This window comes from Capricornis sumatraensis, chromosome 1, assembly GCF_032405125.1.
Source record: "Capricornis sumatraensis isolate serow.1 chromosome 1, serow.2, whole genome shotgun sequence".
NCBI lineage: Eukaryota > Metazoa > Chordata > Mammalia > Artiodactyla > Bovidae > Capricornis > Capricornis sumatraensis.
In genome coordinates, this window is record NC_091069.1 from 189018573 (window position 1) to 189034433 (window position 15861).

Sequence of the window (15861 nt, forward strand, 5' to 3'; positions counted from 1 at the left end):
GGATCAGAAAGATCTCCTGGAGGAGGGCATGGCAGCCCATTCCCATAGGGAGTAGCCTGGAGAATCCCATGGACTGAAGAGCCGGGTGGGCTACAGTCCATAGGCTTGCAAAGAGTCGGACACGACTGAAGCGACTTAGCAGCAGCAGCAGCAGCAGCAGCAAGAGGATAGAGGGCTTCCCAGGAGGCTCAGAGGTAAAGAATCCACCTGTAATGAAGGAGACGAGCGTTCGATCCCTGGATCAGAAAGATCTCCTGGAGGAGGGCATGGCAGCCTACTCCCGTATTCTTGCCTGGAGAATCCCCTGGACCAAGGAGCCGGGTGGGCTACAGTCCACAGGCTTGCAAAGAGTTGGACGAGACTGAAGTGACTGAGCAGACATGCACAAGAGGGCAGAAGGTAGGGTTTAACATCAGAGACTAGGCCATTCCTGGTGATACTGCCTATGTACCTGATGACCAGGGGAAGGTCACTGAAGATAAGGAAGTCCAGAACTGGGAGTCTAGTACTATGAGAAGAACTAAGGATACTGGCATGCCTGGAAGATGGCAACCTTGGTGAGAAGAACCTGGAGCCCAGTTCTTGGTGAATTTGGAGGGGGGCAGTGTGGAAAGGCATCAAGGAAGTACAGAAGATAGCAAATGTGACTAGCATGAGCTTCAAAGGAAGAAGTGATCAGGGTTAAGCAGACATGGTAATATCTACCCTACAGAGGTGTTCTGGGAAATAAACATGGTTCTTCATACATAACACTTAACACAGAGTGTTGTGTATACCATACAGCAGACACTCAACATGTATTCGTTAGAGATTCTGAATACACATACAGGCAATGACCAGACCATATATTGAAAATAAAACTCTGACCCACAATCTGCAGCAACCAGCCCAGGAAGCCAGTCTGCAATCTACAAATCAGACTTGTAGAAAGTTAGCCAGCTATCACTCACTACCAACCAGTCCAGGTAGCCAAACAATAATCCCTATAACAATTGACACACAATGGTCAGGACCTGATCAAGAACTAACAGCTTCCCTAATTTACTCCTTGGAAGAAAAGTTATGACCAATCTAGATAGCATATTCAAAAGCAGAGACATTAATTTGCCCACTAAGGTCCGTCTAGTCAAGGCTATGGTTTTTCCAGTAGTCATGTGTGGATGTGAGAGTTGGACTGTGAAGAAGGCTGAGCGCCGAAGAATTGATGCTTTTGAACTGTGGTGTTGGAGAAGACTCTTGAGAGTCCCTTGGACTGCAAGGAGATCCAACCAGTCCATTCTGAAGGAGATCAGCCCTGCTATTTCTGTGGAAGGAATGATGCTAAAGCTGAAACTCCAGTACTTTGGCCACCTGATGCGAAGAGTTGACTCATTGGAAAAGACTCTGATGCTGGGAGGGATTGGGGGCAGGAGGAGAAGGGGACAACAGAGGATGAGATGGCTGGATGGCACCACTGACTCAATGGACGTGAGTCTGAGTGAACTCTGGGAGTCGGTGATGGACAGGGAGGCCTGGCGTGCTGCGATTCATGGGGTCGCAAAGAGTCGGACACGACTGAGCGACTGAACCGAACTGAACTGAACTCCCTAATTTTTGCCCTGTTTCTAGCTTAGGGAGCTTCCCTGGTGGCTCAGATGGTAAAAGCAACTGCTTGCAGTGCAGGAGACCAGGGTTTGATCTCTGGGTCGGGAAGATCCCCTGGAGAAGGAAATGGCAACCCACTCCACTAATCTTGCCTGGAAAATTCCATGGATGGAGGAACCTCATAGGCTACAGTCCATGGGGTCGCAAAGAGTCAGACACAACTGAGTGACTTCACTTTCTAGCTTAGGACCAGCTGGAAAAAGCCAAATATGCATCCCTAAGCAATCACATGAGACTCCACTTCTAGTTAGCCTGCCTACAGCTTCCCTATGACAACAGCTTCCAAGCAAAGCATCCCCTGAAGGCTTCTGTTTTTTTCCCCACCATGATGCTTTCCCATTCCTCTGCCTACCTGAGCCTTTGCCAAAAAGCAAATAATGGCAGCTGACTCCCTTGCTGCAGCAAGCCTGAAAAGAACACATTTGCTTGTTCTCCTTTGATTGGTTTTCATCTATTTGCACATGTTAAATTCTTTCATTTATTCATTTAAGCTGTTAATATTTATTGAGCATATACTATATGCCAGACTCCATGCTAGGATCTGAGAATAAAGAAGTGACTCAGATGCCCAGGTGTCTGACTTCAAGCCAACTGTGGCTGTGGGAGAAGAAAGGCAAATAGACAGCAAGGTAAGCGCAGTCTGTAAAGGACCGTGATGAAGGGCAACTAAGCCAGACTTGAGAATCTGGGAAAGCTTACTAGAACAGTGTGGAGACAGGGGCCTGAAGGAAGAAACCTGGAGGAAGGGAAAGAGCAGTGAGGAAACTGGTCAGGAAAAGAGAAAAAGCCATAGGAAAGTCCCCAGGTCATTGCGTAAGCACTGCAGAAATTGCATGAAAGTAGGATGCTTCAAGACAAGCCAGGAAAGTAGAAAGGCAGACAAGTGTCAGAATCTTTCTAGGCCAGTTGAAGGCACTTAGCATTTATCCTAAAACTGACAGTGATCAAATTTCCATTCTGGAAATATCACTCAGGCTCCATGTGGATGAGGCCTGGAGGAAGGCAAACCTGGAAGCAGGGAGACCAGTTAGGTGACTAACAAGTGATGGTGGCTGGATGAGAAGAACAGTGTGTGGACTGGGGAGCTGATTTAGACCTCCCCAACCAGGACATCCGGAGAAGGCAATGGCACCCCACTCCAGTACTCTTGCCTGGAAGATCCCATGGGCGGAGGAGCCTGGTGGGCTTCCATCTCTGGGGTCGCACAGAGTTGGACACGACTGAAGTGACTTAGCAGCAGTAGCAGCAACCAGGACATCAAGGCTGGAGGTGAGTAGGGGAGGGGAGGGGCTTGGGGGGTGGGACAAGCCAAAGCTTGTATAGCTGAAGAAGAAAGTAAATGCAATCACCGAGAAAATGAAATCCATGATGGGGGCTGTGGAAGAAGAGATGAATTCTGGATGGAGACATGAAATTAAGGCGCTGGCCTGGAAGCAGGTGGATGTACGTGCCTGGAGCTCAAGAGGAAGGGATGGGTAGAGAGGGCAATCTGAAAATCAAAAACAGTCATTAAACCATTGATGAGGATGGATGAGATCGCCCGAGGGGAGGGTACAGGGAAGAGGGCTTGGAACAGGACTCGGAGGACCTTATCTCATTGAGAAAAAGAAGACAGGCACTCGTGAGACAGACCAATAAAGAGTAGCCAGGGAAGAGGGAGGAAAACCAGGACTTTGCTGTAATACAGAAACCGAATATTGATGCTGTCTTTATAAAAGGAGTAGCAAACATAGGTTTGCTTCTTGTTCCCAGTTCCTCCTTCTCCTCCCCAGGAAACAACATTGGGAGGGAACTTACTCTACGAGTTACTAGTGGAACTGGTCCTGCATTGCCCCATAGTGTTGCCCAAGCTGCATCAACAAAGTGCTGGTGTTGGTACTTATCAATAAATAAAACTGGATGATGAAATAATGAGGAGAGATGCACACACTTAGGACAAAGATGTCTCCCTAAGCCACACCAGCTGAGGGTGTTACCAGTATCTTGGTGAGGTGGGGCTGGGAGTTAATTCAAGGGCCACAGTGGGCATTATTCTGGTTTGATGACTGAACAGTATACAGTTAACCACTCAGTTCATTCTGCTTGTACTCAGTCATGTTCAACTCTTTGCAACCCCAGGGACCATAGCCTGCCAGGGTCCTCTGGAATTTTCCAGGCAAAAATACTGAAGTGAGTTGCTATTTCCTTCTCCAGGGGATCTTCCCAACCCAGGAACTGAACCCACGTCTCTTGAGTCTCCTGCATTGGCAGGTGGATTCTTTACCACTCACTGCACCACCTGGGAAGCCACTCGGGTTATGGAGCACCTACTGTCAAACTTCCTTGCTCTTCACTAGACTGCAGGTACCAAAGGGACCACGGGAAGGATATTTCAAGTTCTCCCACCTCTTCAGCCCTGGCTGAGGTATCCCTCCCCATCCTCACAAGCCTCTCTCTCTCTCTACCCCTCTCTGGGGTATGGCATCCCCTCACTGGCAATGGCATCCTTGGTGGCAAAAGGGTTTTCCTCTCTAATTAGCAATTCTTTAAAGACAGTGACCCAAGTCACCCAACCCCCATCACCAAGGAAAAAATGTCCTTCCCTCCTCCCAGCGCTGCCTGCCCACCCTCATAGGCCCTCTGCCCTCCTGAAAACAGTTCCTTAACTTCCTCTGGCAACCCCACTCTACAGGCACACATTCCCCAAGAACCCAAGAACCAATCTCAGAGTGGCAACATCCTCACTGCTTAGCCCATCGACCTGTCCTGATGTCTTGGGACAGGAGCAAGGAGCGTGAGTACTGGGAGACAGAATTGGAACAGACACTTGATTTTCACTCACTTTGTACTTGTTTGTTTGCTCCCAATGAAACCAAAATTAAAACTGTCCTAAGTGCACGGACCTACCTAGTAAACTGTAAGGAATGCACAGAGCCCAGTTCTGCCATGCTGTCCGTGGGGCTGTGCCTGCTCCGCGGCTACCCTCTTGTTAAAGAGGTTCTCGGCCAGGGTGCTAGGGCCTCTCACTCCTGTGTGCTTTCCTCTCCCCTTCTAGGGGCTGGGGCAGAGATCAGGAACTCAGCCCCGAGACCACCTCTAGTCAGATAAGAGGCTGCGGGGTCGCCGCCACGCCTTTGCGCGACTATCCCAGGGGGCGCCCAAGGGACGACCGCGCAGCATCGCGCTGGAGTACCTACCTCGCCGCCGCGGGGCCGGGGAGAGGGCAGGGAAGAGGTTGTGTATCCGCCTCTCCCGGGTCGTTGGTACCGTCAGCTGCCTGGCAAGACACAGATTCAGGACGCAGAGACTGCGCGGCTGAGAAGGTTTCCGCGTCCTGCGTGGATGCCCAACCGGGACCCCCTAGCTGCCGAGCGCTCTTCTCCCACGCGGGCCGGGCAAGGGCCGGCTTGACCCCAGGTGCTCAGAGCTTACACGCCTAATCTGGGAACATAAGGAGGGAAATGGCTGAATCAGGGAGGGGTGGACTGATTCTTAGAATCTTTTCTGCGTACAGTATTTCTCTAGCTCCTTCTAAGCACTCGAGAAGAATCAGCGAACAAAACGAAGTTTCCCGGGCTCTCAGATCTAGAGTGGGAAGTAGCATTGACCTGATTAGTTCATATGTTGAGGTTTAGCCCTAAGCATCTAGAACCACCACCTCCTCCTGCTGCTGCTGCTGCTAAGTCGCTTCAGTCGTGTCCGACTCTGTGCGACCCCATAGACGGCAGCCCACCAGGCTCCCCCTTCCCTGGGATTCTCCAGGCAGGAATACTGGAGTGGGTTGCCATTTCCTTCTCCAATGTGTGAAAGTGAAAAGTGAAAGGGAAGTCGCTCAGTCGTGTCCGACTCTTCCTGACCCCATGGACTGCAGCCTACCAGGCTCCTCTGTCCATGGGATTTTCCAGGCAAGAGTACTGGAGTGGGGTGCCATTGAATTCTCCCACCTCCTCCTACACGCTGTTAAAAGCAAATTCCTTGACAAATTGCTCTCCAGTGTGCACCAAGGGAGGCAGCAAGTGGCAAAAGCACGCTGATTGGGAGAGGCAGGGGGCAGGAAGAGCTATACCACTGGGAAACACAAAGCGTTAAGCAGAGAAATCATATTTTCATTGGTAAAACATCTTTCATCTTCATCATTGGGGCTTCTGAGAATTTCCTAAGTGCCCACCAACCTCTTTTTTAGTCGCTAATATTTGAAAAGTAAGAAAAGATGGCAGTTTCATTCCTCAGGTCATAAAAACACTTCGGTTCACTCCTTATTCAACAGTTTCTGGCAAGATGGTTGAGATGCCAGGTGTGGTGACAATCTGTTAGAAGAAATAGATCGGGTTTGAAAGGCAAATGATAGGGACTCACGAATGTTCTAAGTTAGAAATAACAAGGCTTAATGATCCGACAGTAGTGCCCCAAACATCCAGTTAACAGGAAGCGCAGAACAATTGACAAAGGGTCAAAACTAGAGCGCCACCAGACTAAAGGGACTCCAAACAGGTCCTTCCCAGGCATGTCTCTCTTCTTTTCTTTCTTTTTTTTTCTTCCTTGTGATGAAAGCTTGCAAGGTCCACACTCATAACAACTTTCAAATATCTGATACACTAGCATTAGCTGTAAACCCCATGATTTATTTATTTATAGCTTGGAGTTTATGCTTTTTTAACCTTCTTTCATTTTACCCACCCGCGTCTCTGGTGACCCCCAATCTGCTCTCTCTATGCATGAGTTCAGTTTCTGTCTGTTGTCTGTTGTTAGAGTCCACATATAAGTGGGATTATATGGTACCGATCTTTCTCTGATTTATTCCACTTAGCATAATGTCCTCAAGGTTCATCTGCGTTGTTGCAAATGACAAGATTTCATTCTTTTTCATGGCTGAATGATACTCCATTGTACATTTATACACAGCATTTTCTTTGTCCATTCATCCACTGACAGACATTTAGGTTGCTTCCATATCTTGGCTTTTGTAAATAACGCCACAGTGAACATGGGGTGATAGAGATATCTTTTCTAATTAGTATTTTTGTTTCCTTTGGATAAATACCCAGAAGTGGAATTGTTGAATCACATAGTGGTTCTATTTTTAACATTTTGAGGAACCTCCATACTGTTTCCACAGTGGCTGCACCAACGTAGATTCCCACCATCTGTGCACATCCTCACTAACACTTGTTACTTCTTGTCTTTTTGGATGACTGCCATTGTGACAGGTGTGAAGTAATATCTCACTGTAGTTTTGATTTGCATTTCCCTGATGATTAATGACATTGGGCACCTTTTCATTTAGTTGTTGACCATCTATATGTCTATTTAGGCTTTTTGCCCATTCTTTGATTGGGTTGTTTGTTTTTTGGTTATTGAGTTGTATGAGCTACCAGACATTTTTAATCATAGCATCAACCCTGTAGGATTAGAGTTTATCCTTTTAGTCTGCCTCAGTTTGAGACTCAGGTTTAGCAACAAGTGCTGGTCAGGGGCCTGGAGAGAATCTCATTGTATTAAAATATGCATTATCTTTCAGTTTATTGTATATGCTCTACGATCTTAAAGATCTTTTAAATTCCTAGTGTGCATGCATTGAATGAGTATTGAAATTTCAGTACAGGAGATATGAACTCTGAAATATTTCTTCACTCTTCTGCTCCATGTCATACGAAAGGGTTTTTTTCCTTTACTATTCATAAATAAGGCCAATGTGTCATGAAAATATTGTTCTTCTTTATGCTTTCTTCTTTGACAGCCTATAATTTGCTTGTTATTGCTGTTTCCATTAAGGCTATTGTTCCTTCTTTCTCTTATCATATAGAAATGACCTGGTATGTTATTGTATATTTTAACACCAATTTAAATTCTGATGATAGCTGGAACCACTCTTTCATTCTTCTGCATTTATTGTAAGAAAACATTTCCAATGTTCTTACTTTTAAATCCAAACTGGCTTCTATAAGGGAGTGCAATCATTTGACTCTATTATGTGTTTTAGTATAATTAGGCTACAGCATTTACATATGGAAATGTAAATTACTTAATTATGGATCATTTTTATGTCTCCTTTTAATTTCAGTTAGGACATGAAAATTACAAAAGCCATCCCTGACACCTGGGAGTCAGCCCGGCCCTCAGTGCTCAGCATTGTGTTCTCCCGTGGCACATTAACCATTTCAAAGATCACCAGGATCAGACCAGGCCACTCGGAGAGCTTGGTGGATCAAGATGAAAACAAGAGCACTCTGTAATCATGTCTGAACACAGACAAATGTGAATGTGGTCCAAACCAGAGAAATGACTAAACATCTCCCTATGTTGGCTAGTACGGGTGACTACTGTTTTACAATGATAGCTTTAGCTCTAATACGCCCTCCTTCTGGGCAACATTTATCAAAATATCCAACTATAGGACACTTCCCTCTTCTTGATAGCACCCAATTCAAAGCAAAGCACCACTTTCATGAATCTTCCCGAAAGTCATAAAACAAACAAACCCTCCAAGTCCCCTCTCTGTGGTGCGTATTCTCACTTGCAATGAGCAATAGGTTTAACTTCTTCAACTGTAAGTATGTTCCTGAGGATCTTTGGTTGGGAGGCATTGACAGATATTACAGTGTCATCTATCTATCTACCCTTTGCAATAATGTATGTAGATAAATTATATTACCTATGAATTTCAGTTCAAGATAATACAGGGGCTTTACAAAGTATTTGTTATAAAAAGAGGGTATTGAGTTTGATAGTTGATAGTAATTTTCTGAACTTGATTCTGTCTACAGGTAAATCATAGTACACTGTTTTGTCTGCATATAAATCCTGCATGCAAATGCAGGCTTCACACAGGATGTCACTTACATGAGCAAGTAGTGTCATACTACACACAAAAATTCCTGAGACTAAATACAGCACAGCTCTTCTGCTCTGCAACTTCAGAAGAATGATTGGTTAAAGGAAACCAACTAAATAGAAGAAAATATTTGCAAATCATAAATTTGATAAGGTACTAATATCCAAAATATGTAAAGTCATACAACTCAATAACAAAAACTAATCTAATTTTAAAAATAGACAGAAGATCTGAATAAACATTCTTCCACAGAAGACATAGAGATGGCCGATAGGCACGTGAAAAGATATTCAATGTTGCTAATTCTTAGAGAAACGCAAATCAAAACCATAATGGGATACTACATCACACTGGTCAGAATGACCATCATTTAAAAGCCTACAAATAGTAAATGCTGGCGAGGGTGTGGAGAAAAGGGAGCCCTCCTACACTGTAGGTGGGAATGTAAATTGCCGCAGCCCCTATGGAAAACAATATAGAAGTTCCTCAAAAAACTAAAAATAGAATTGCCGTATGACCCAGCAATCCTTCTCCCAGGCATATATCCAGACAAAGTTATAATTCAAAAAGATACATACACCCCAATGGTCATAGCAGCCCTGTTTACAATACCCAAGACATGAAAGCACCCTAAATATCCACTGATAGATGAATGGATAAAGAAGATGCAGTACATATCATGGACTATTACTCAGCCATAGAAAGAATGAAACAATGCCATTGGCAGCAAGCTGGATAGACCTAGAGATGATCATACTCAGTGAAGTAAGTCAGACAGAGACAAATATCGTGTGATATTACTTATATGTGAAATCTAAAATAGGACATAAGTGAATTTATCTATGAAACAGAAACAGACAGACATAGAAAACAGACTTGTGGTTGCCAAGGAGGAAGGAGGAGGTGGAGAAAGGATGGATTAGGAGTTTGGGATTAGCAGATGCAAACTATTATATATGGAATGGATAAACAACATTCCTACTGTATAGCACAGGGAATTATATTCAACATTCTGTTATAAACTATAATGGAAAAGAATATGAAAAATAATATATATATGTAAAACTTAATCACTTTGCTATACACTAAATCTGCCTGCCGTGCATGAGACACAGGAGACGTGGGTTTGATTCCTAAGCCTGAAAGATCCCTGGGTCGGGAAGATCCTCTGGAGGAGGAGATGGCAACCCACTCCAGTATTCTTGCCTGGGAAATGTCATGGACAGAGGAGCCTGGCAGGCTACAGTCCATGGGGTCTCAAAGAGTCCAACATGACTGCACAGGAGCACTGTGCCTATTATCCGTATCCATATGCTAGAAGCTAACTCAACATTGTAAATTAAATATACTTCAATAAAATAAATTTCCAAAAATAGATAACTCGGTGGACATGTATATTAATAGTTCATGGTGCTCTGAAAGCTAGCCATTTGTCATCATTTTTGTCTCTGTGCACAAGCATACACACACACACACGTTAAAAAAAACAGATGGAGAGATAGGATGTGTGGTTGCTTGAGTCTCCATGATTTCACGAAAGGTGCTTGACTCAGTGTGTGTGGCTGAGTTTGCAGGACGATCAGGCAATGCTGTTGCAGGCTTTTGAAAGTGCAGGCCAGGCTGAGGGGCAGGGGAGGTCATGGGAGAAACAGAGGACAGGTTGAACGTACCTGAATCAGAACTCAGTTGGGTATATGGATAGTTGTGTACAACATGCTTCAATATATTACCTTTGTGCCATTTTTTTTTTTTATAATAGAGACCTCCCAGAAAATAGCTTTTATTACCATGGAAGCAACACAGTCCTACATTTACACACGACTTTTGGACTTCATTTATTTCACTGTGGCCTGGGATTCTTTCATTTCATCAGGTGGTGAAGAATAGAGGCTCAACTGGAAGAGAAGACAAGCTTAGAGAAGTTAGCCTTCAAAAGTGGCCTCCTTGGGACGGCATCAGAGTAACAGTGAAATCATGAAAAATGGCAAGGAATCCAAAATGAATATAAAAATACAGTTTTCTTTGCATTGTGCTAAACATCTGTTGCTAATTTTTTTAATGGCCCACAAACCTACGTTGCCAGAAATTATAGCTGAGGCTCAATCTGTGGCACATACAATGGCATTAGAAAAGGGAATTATTGTTCCTATGAAATCATTTTTAAGGGTTTCAACCCTTAAGCGTTGAAGGCTTTAAGGGTTTCAACGCTTCTGTGTCAATTGTCAGTAATTTTGAAAACAAACTTCCGCAGCAGCTTTTTGTAGTCCTTAACCTCACCGATGTGAGCAGAGTGCTTTCTTATCCCCCAGGGGGCTCTCATCCACCAGAAATAAAAATGTCCAGCCTGATCTCATTACACAGCTGATGTTCAGCAGATTTCACCATCTCTTTGATTTTTCTTAGAACAGTATCATCAGAATTCAGTGGAATAAAAATATCGTTTCAGCTGGATTTTTTTCCTGTCATGATTTATACAACCTATAATTCACTGGTAATTTGAGTTTTTTTCCTACAATATGTTATTCACCCTATTTTGCAAGCCTTTGTATGCTTAGTCACTCAGTCAGGTCCGACTCTTTGCAACCCCTTGGACTGTAGCCCACCAGGCTCTTCTGTCCATGGGGATTCTCCAGGTAAGAATACTGGAGTGGGTAGCCATCCTCTTCTCCAGGGGATCTTCCCAATCCAGGGATCAATTCTGGGTCTCCTGCACTGAAGATGGATTATTTACCATCCGAGCCACCAGGGAAGTCTATGCTATCAACTTTACAAATATGTTTCTTTGTAAAAATCTTCACTTTATCTTGCTGGGGTCACTGTTTATTAGAAAAGAATTGCAGGGTTTGCATGTTGGCAAGGATTCACTGTGGGCAGCTATAAAACCAAATCTTCAATATTCAACTGAATATTGTTGACTCTTTTCCTTTAGAAACGACATTTTGTCATATAGACTACATCACTATATTCCTATGTAAATGTAGAATCACCATGAAAATGACAGTTAAAATGCAGACAGATTTGGTGACTCCAATAATACAAGAGGATTGCCACCAGTGACTTCTTAAAATGGTGAACTCTTTAGTAAAGTATTAAATAAAACACAGTACAATCTTTCCTTGATATTTACAGTTGTTGCTTCCCAGGAAATTTGGTATTTAACTAAACCTTGCCAATTAACCCCCCAAAACAAGTAAACACTTTGTGTTCATTTGTAAAATGAAATTATTTCTGGGCTCAAATAATTATAAGCAGGTTTTCACCTACGTAATTCCAGGTTCAGTTAGATTATAGAAATAGATCATTATAAACAAGTTTTTTACTTCTATTTAAAAGTCCGAATTGATGCTTTTAAACTGTGGTGTTGGAGATGACTCTTGAGAGTCCCTTGGACTGCAAGGAGATCCAACCAGTCCATTCTGAAGATCAACCCTGGGATTTCTTTGGAAGGAATGATGCTAAAGCTGAAACTCCAGTACTTTGGCCACCTCATGCAAAGAGTTGACTCATTGGAAAAGACTCTGATGCTGGGAGGGATTGGGGGCAGGAGGAGAAGGGGACGACAGAGGATGAGCTGGCTGGATGGCATCACCGATTCGATAGACGTGAATCTGAGTGACCTCCGGGAGCTGGTGATGGACAGGGAGGCCTGGCGTGCTGCGATTCATGGGATCACAAAGAGTCGGACACGACTGAGCGACTGAACTGAACCGAACTGAGGGACACAAGAGAAATCTTTTGCCAGCCCAACAAAATGCCAGCTTTAACCCCTGTTTGTCATGACCAAAAAATACAAATTTCCTAAATACTTTAGGGAGCAGTAGTGCCCTGCAGAGAACCATTAATCTTTATGAAGGTACAATGACATATCTGTGGCTTACAAGCTAGGTTACACCTAATTTTTGTAAAAAATATAGTCACTCAAACATGACCAGGGCTGTTTTAAGAACTTTTTGAGGTTCAGTCCCACATGTTGGAGGCCCTACCTTAATTACAGCAAGCATTTAAAAATGCACCCTCATCCTACAGCAAATATACTAATAGCCAGACCTGATATGTACCAGGCACATTCTAAGTAATTTACAGCCACCCTCTGAAGTCGGCCGCTTCCCTGGTGGCTCAGACAGTAAAGCATCTTCGTGCAATGCGGGAGACCCGGGTTCAATCCCTGGGTTGGGAAGATCCCCTGGAGAAGGAAATGGCAACCACTCCAGTACTCTTGGCTGGAAAATCCCATGGATGGAGGAGCCTGGTAGGCTATAGTCCATGGGGTCACAAAGAGTCAGACATGACTGAGCAACTTCAATTTCTTTCCTTCTCTGAAGTAAGCACCGTTATTATTCCCATTTTGCAGATAAGGAACAGGCACAGAAAGATTCAGTGACTTGTTCAAAATCACACGTGTAAGTGGGGGAGCCAAAATATAAAGCCATGCACTCTGACATACTATGGCCTGTGAACCCTCATAAAATTTGTATTTAAGAATAATTTATGGCATCATTTATGAGTTAGTTGAGTTTCAGTTGACAATATTTGTCAGTTTCAGTTGTGGAGTTTTTGTTTTGTGTTTTGAGCCAGTCATTCAATTTGAGGTCTCAAACATCATGGTAAGGTCCTAAAAGTAAGTAAGTAAAGTCACTCAGTAGTGTCCGACTCTTTGTGACCTCGTGGACTGCAGCCCACCAGGCTCCTCAGTCCATGGGATCCTCCAGGCAAGAATACTGGAGTGGGTTGCCATTTCCTTCTCCAGGGGATCTTCCCGACCCACGGATCAAACCCGGGTCTCCCACGTTGGAGGCAGACGCTTTAACCTCTGAGCCACCAGGGAAGCCTTAAAAGGCCTGTGAAAGTGAAAGTCATTCAGTCATGTCCATAGCCTGACAGCCTCCTCTGTCCCGTGGAATTCTCCAGGCCAGAGTACTGGAGTGGATAGCCATTTCCTTCTCCAGAGGATCTTCCCTACCCAGGAATCAAACCCATATCTCCTACATTGCAGGAGTATTCTTTACCATCTGAGCCACCAGGGCAGCCCTAAATGGCCCGTAGACCTCGCGTAGTAAGCCTGCACTGTCAAAACATCTTCCTTGCAATCAGAAAGACCCACATCAACTTCTCAGAGACCCACCCACCTTCTCTCTCCTGGTTTTTAGAGTATAGTTTCTAAAACACCATGATCGGGCAATCCTAATCTCTAATTTTAGTACACACCCTTCCCTGGTGGCTCAGATGCTAAAGAATCTGCTGGCAATACAGGAGACCCAGGTTCTATCCTGGGTTGGGAAGATCCCCTGGAGAAGGAAATGGCAACCCACTCCAGTATTCTAGCCTGGGAAATCCCAAGGGAAGAGGAGCCTGGTTACTACAGTCCATGGGGTCGCAGAGTCAGACATGATTGAGTGACTAACACTTTAGGATAAGTGTTATTATCTCAATTTATGGAAGAGGAAACTGGTATGAGAGGGACTGAAGTCCTCACTCAATGTTCACATTGCCTAAGAAATGACAGAAGTGAGAATTCAACCCTGGTCCTTAGGGCTCCAAAACCTCTGTTCCTCATTCTGTTCAGTTCCCGTGGGGCTTTCCTGTCCTTTTGCTTAATACTCCTTCCTTGGTATACGGAATGTCAGCAGGTTTCCTAATGTCCCACCACCCAGTTCCCACCAGCATCTCTTGCTTTCTCTTGTAAGGAAGTTATTTTCTTACAGCCACTGCCCTCCTATTCCAGAGCCAATGAGGCCCAGACTCTTGTCAGAGCACAGCCAACGGCAGAGGGTGTTCTGGATGCGGAACTCCGGAGGAGGATTTTCTCAATGCCAGACCTCACCTGCTCCTCTTTTCCTGGGCACTAAAATCACCCATCACTTCTCCTGACCATCCTTCTTAGAGATCCCTCCTCCCCACAACCCCAGAGACCATGACTGCACCAAATTCCCCCTCACCTTGGTGGCCTGGATCCTGAGGATCCAAAGCATGGGGAGCAGATATTACCAACTGGTTCCCCTCTCTCAAGGCTCCACTGGCCCTTCACCTGGAGGCCTCAGAGACTGAGGCTGAAATAGCCAAATTTTATTGGGCATGTGATCAAGTAGAGAGAGCGGAGAGAAGCGAGGGAGTGGGGACACAGGTAGAGAGAAGCAAATAAGAGACTCCTCGTATGGCCAGATAGAGAGAGCGCACATGTGCACAAAAACAGGGGAGAGGAACTTGGTCCCAAACTCTCCTGAGGTCAAGCCTCAGGCTTCATGAAATCTGCCAGTATCCTTCCAACACACTCCCTTCTTGCCACCGAAGTTCCCTGCATCACCTGCTGAGTCCCACTGCAGCCCCAGGGGCAGGAGAAAAGGGATTGGCTCATTAGTCCCACCCTCCCAACCCATCCGGATCTAGCAGGTTGTGGTACTATGAGGACCTGTTACCTGCTCACCTCTGAGTCACAGATACTTCAATAAATGATATGGTGTTGAGATAAGAGATGCCAGTGCCATAAAGGATGGTCTAACTCTGAAAAAATAAAAAAGTTACCAGTTAAGAGAGTTAAGAGGCTCTCATAGAAATTTCAGCATGAAGTGAAGATGCTCCAAAATGAGACTAGAAAACAATTTGACTAAACAGCATTTTCAGAGAAACACTTCTGGCCTTTCATTGCAGAACTGCTACAAAGGATAGAGAAAGCCTTCAAAATTTTATTTCAAGGAGGGAAAATAGCTTCCTCTTTAGAAACCAAACTCAGATAGGTGTTGGGACAGTAGAAATAAAGGATTTAGGGGAGTGAAGTTTGAATCTTAATATGGCAGATATAGAAATAGAAGAGAATTTGCATATGATGAATATATTTTGGAACTATCAACTTGAAACCATGAAGATAGACGTATTCTACATGAAAGTAAGTATCAGTTCAGCTCAGTCGCTCAGTCATGTCTGACTCTTTGGGACCCCATGAATCGCAGCACGCCAGGCCTCCCTGTCCATCACCAACTCCCGGAGTTCACTCAGATTCACGTCCATTCAGTCAGTAATGCCATCCAGCCATCTCATCCTCTGTCATCCCCTGTCATCCCCTTCTCCTCCTACCTCCAATCCCTCCCAGCATCAGAGTCTTTTCCAATGAGTCAACTCTTCACATGAGGTGGCCAAAGTACTGGAGTTTCAGCTTTAGCATCAGTCCTTCCAAAGAACACCCAGGACTGATCTCCTTCAGAATGGACTGATTGGATCTCTTTGCAGTCCAAGGGACTCTCAAGAGTCTTCTCTAATACCACAGTTCAAAAGCATCAATTCTTTGGCACTCAGCTTTCTTCACAGTCCAACTCTCATATCCATACATGGCCACTGGAAAAACCATAGTCTTGACGAGATGGACCTTTGTTGGCAAAGTAATGTCTCTGCTTTTCAACATGCTATCTAGGTTG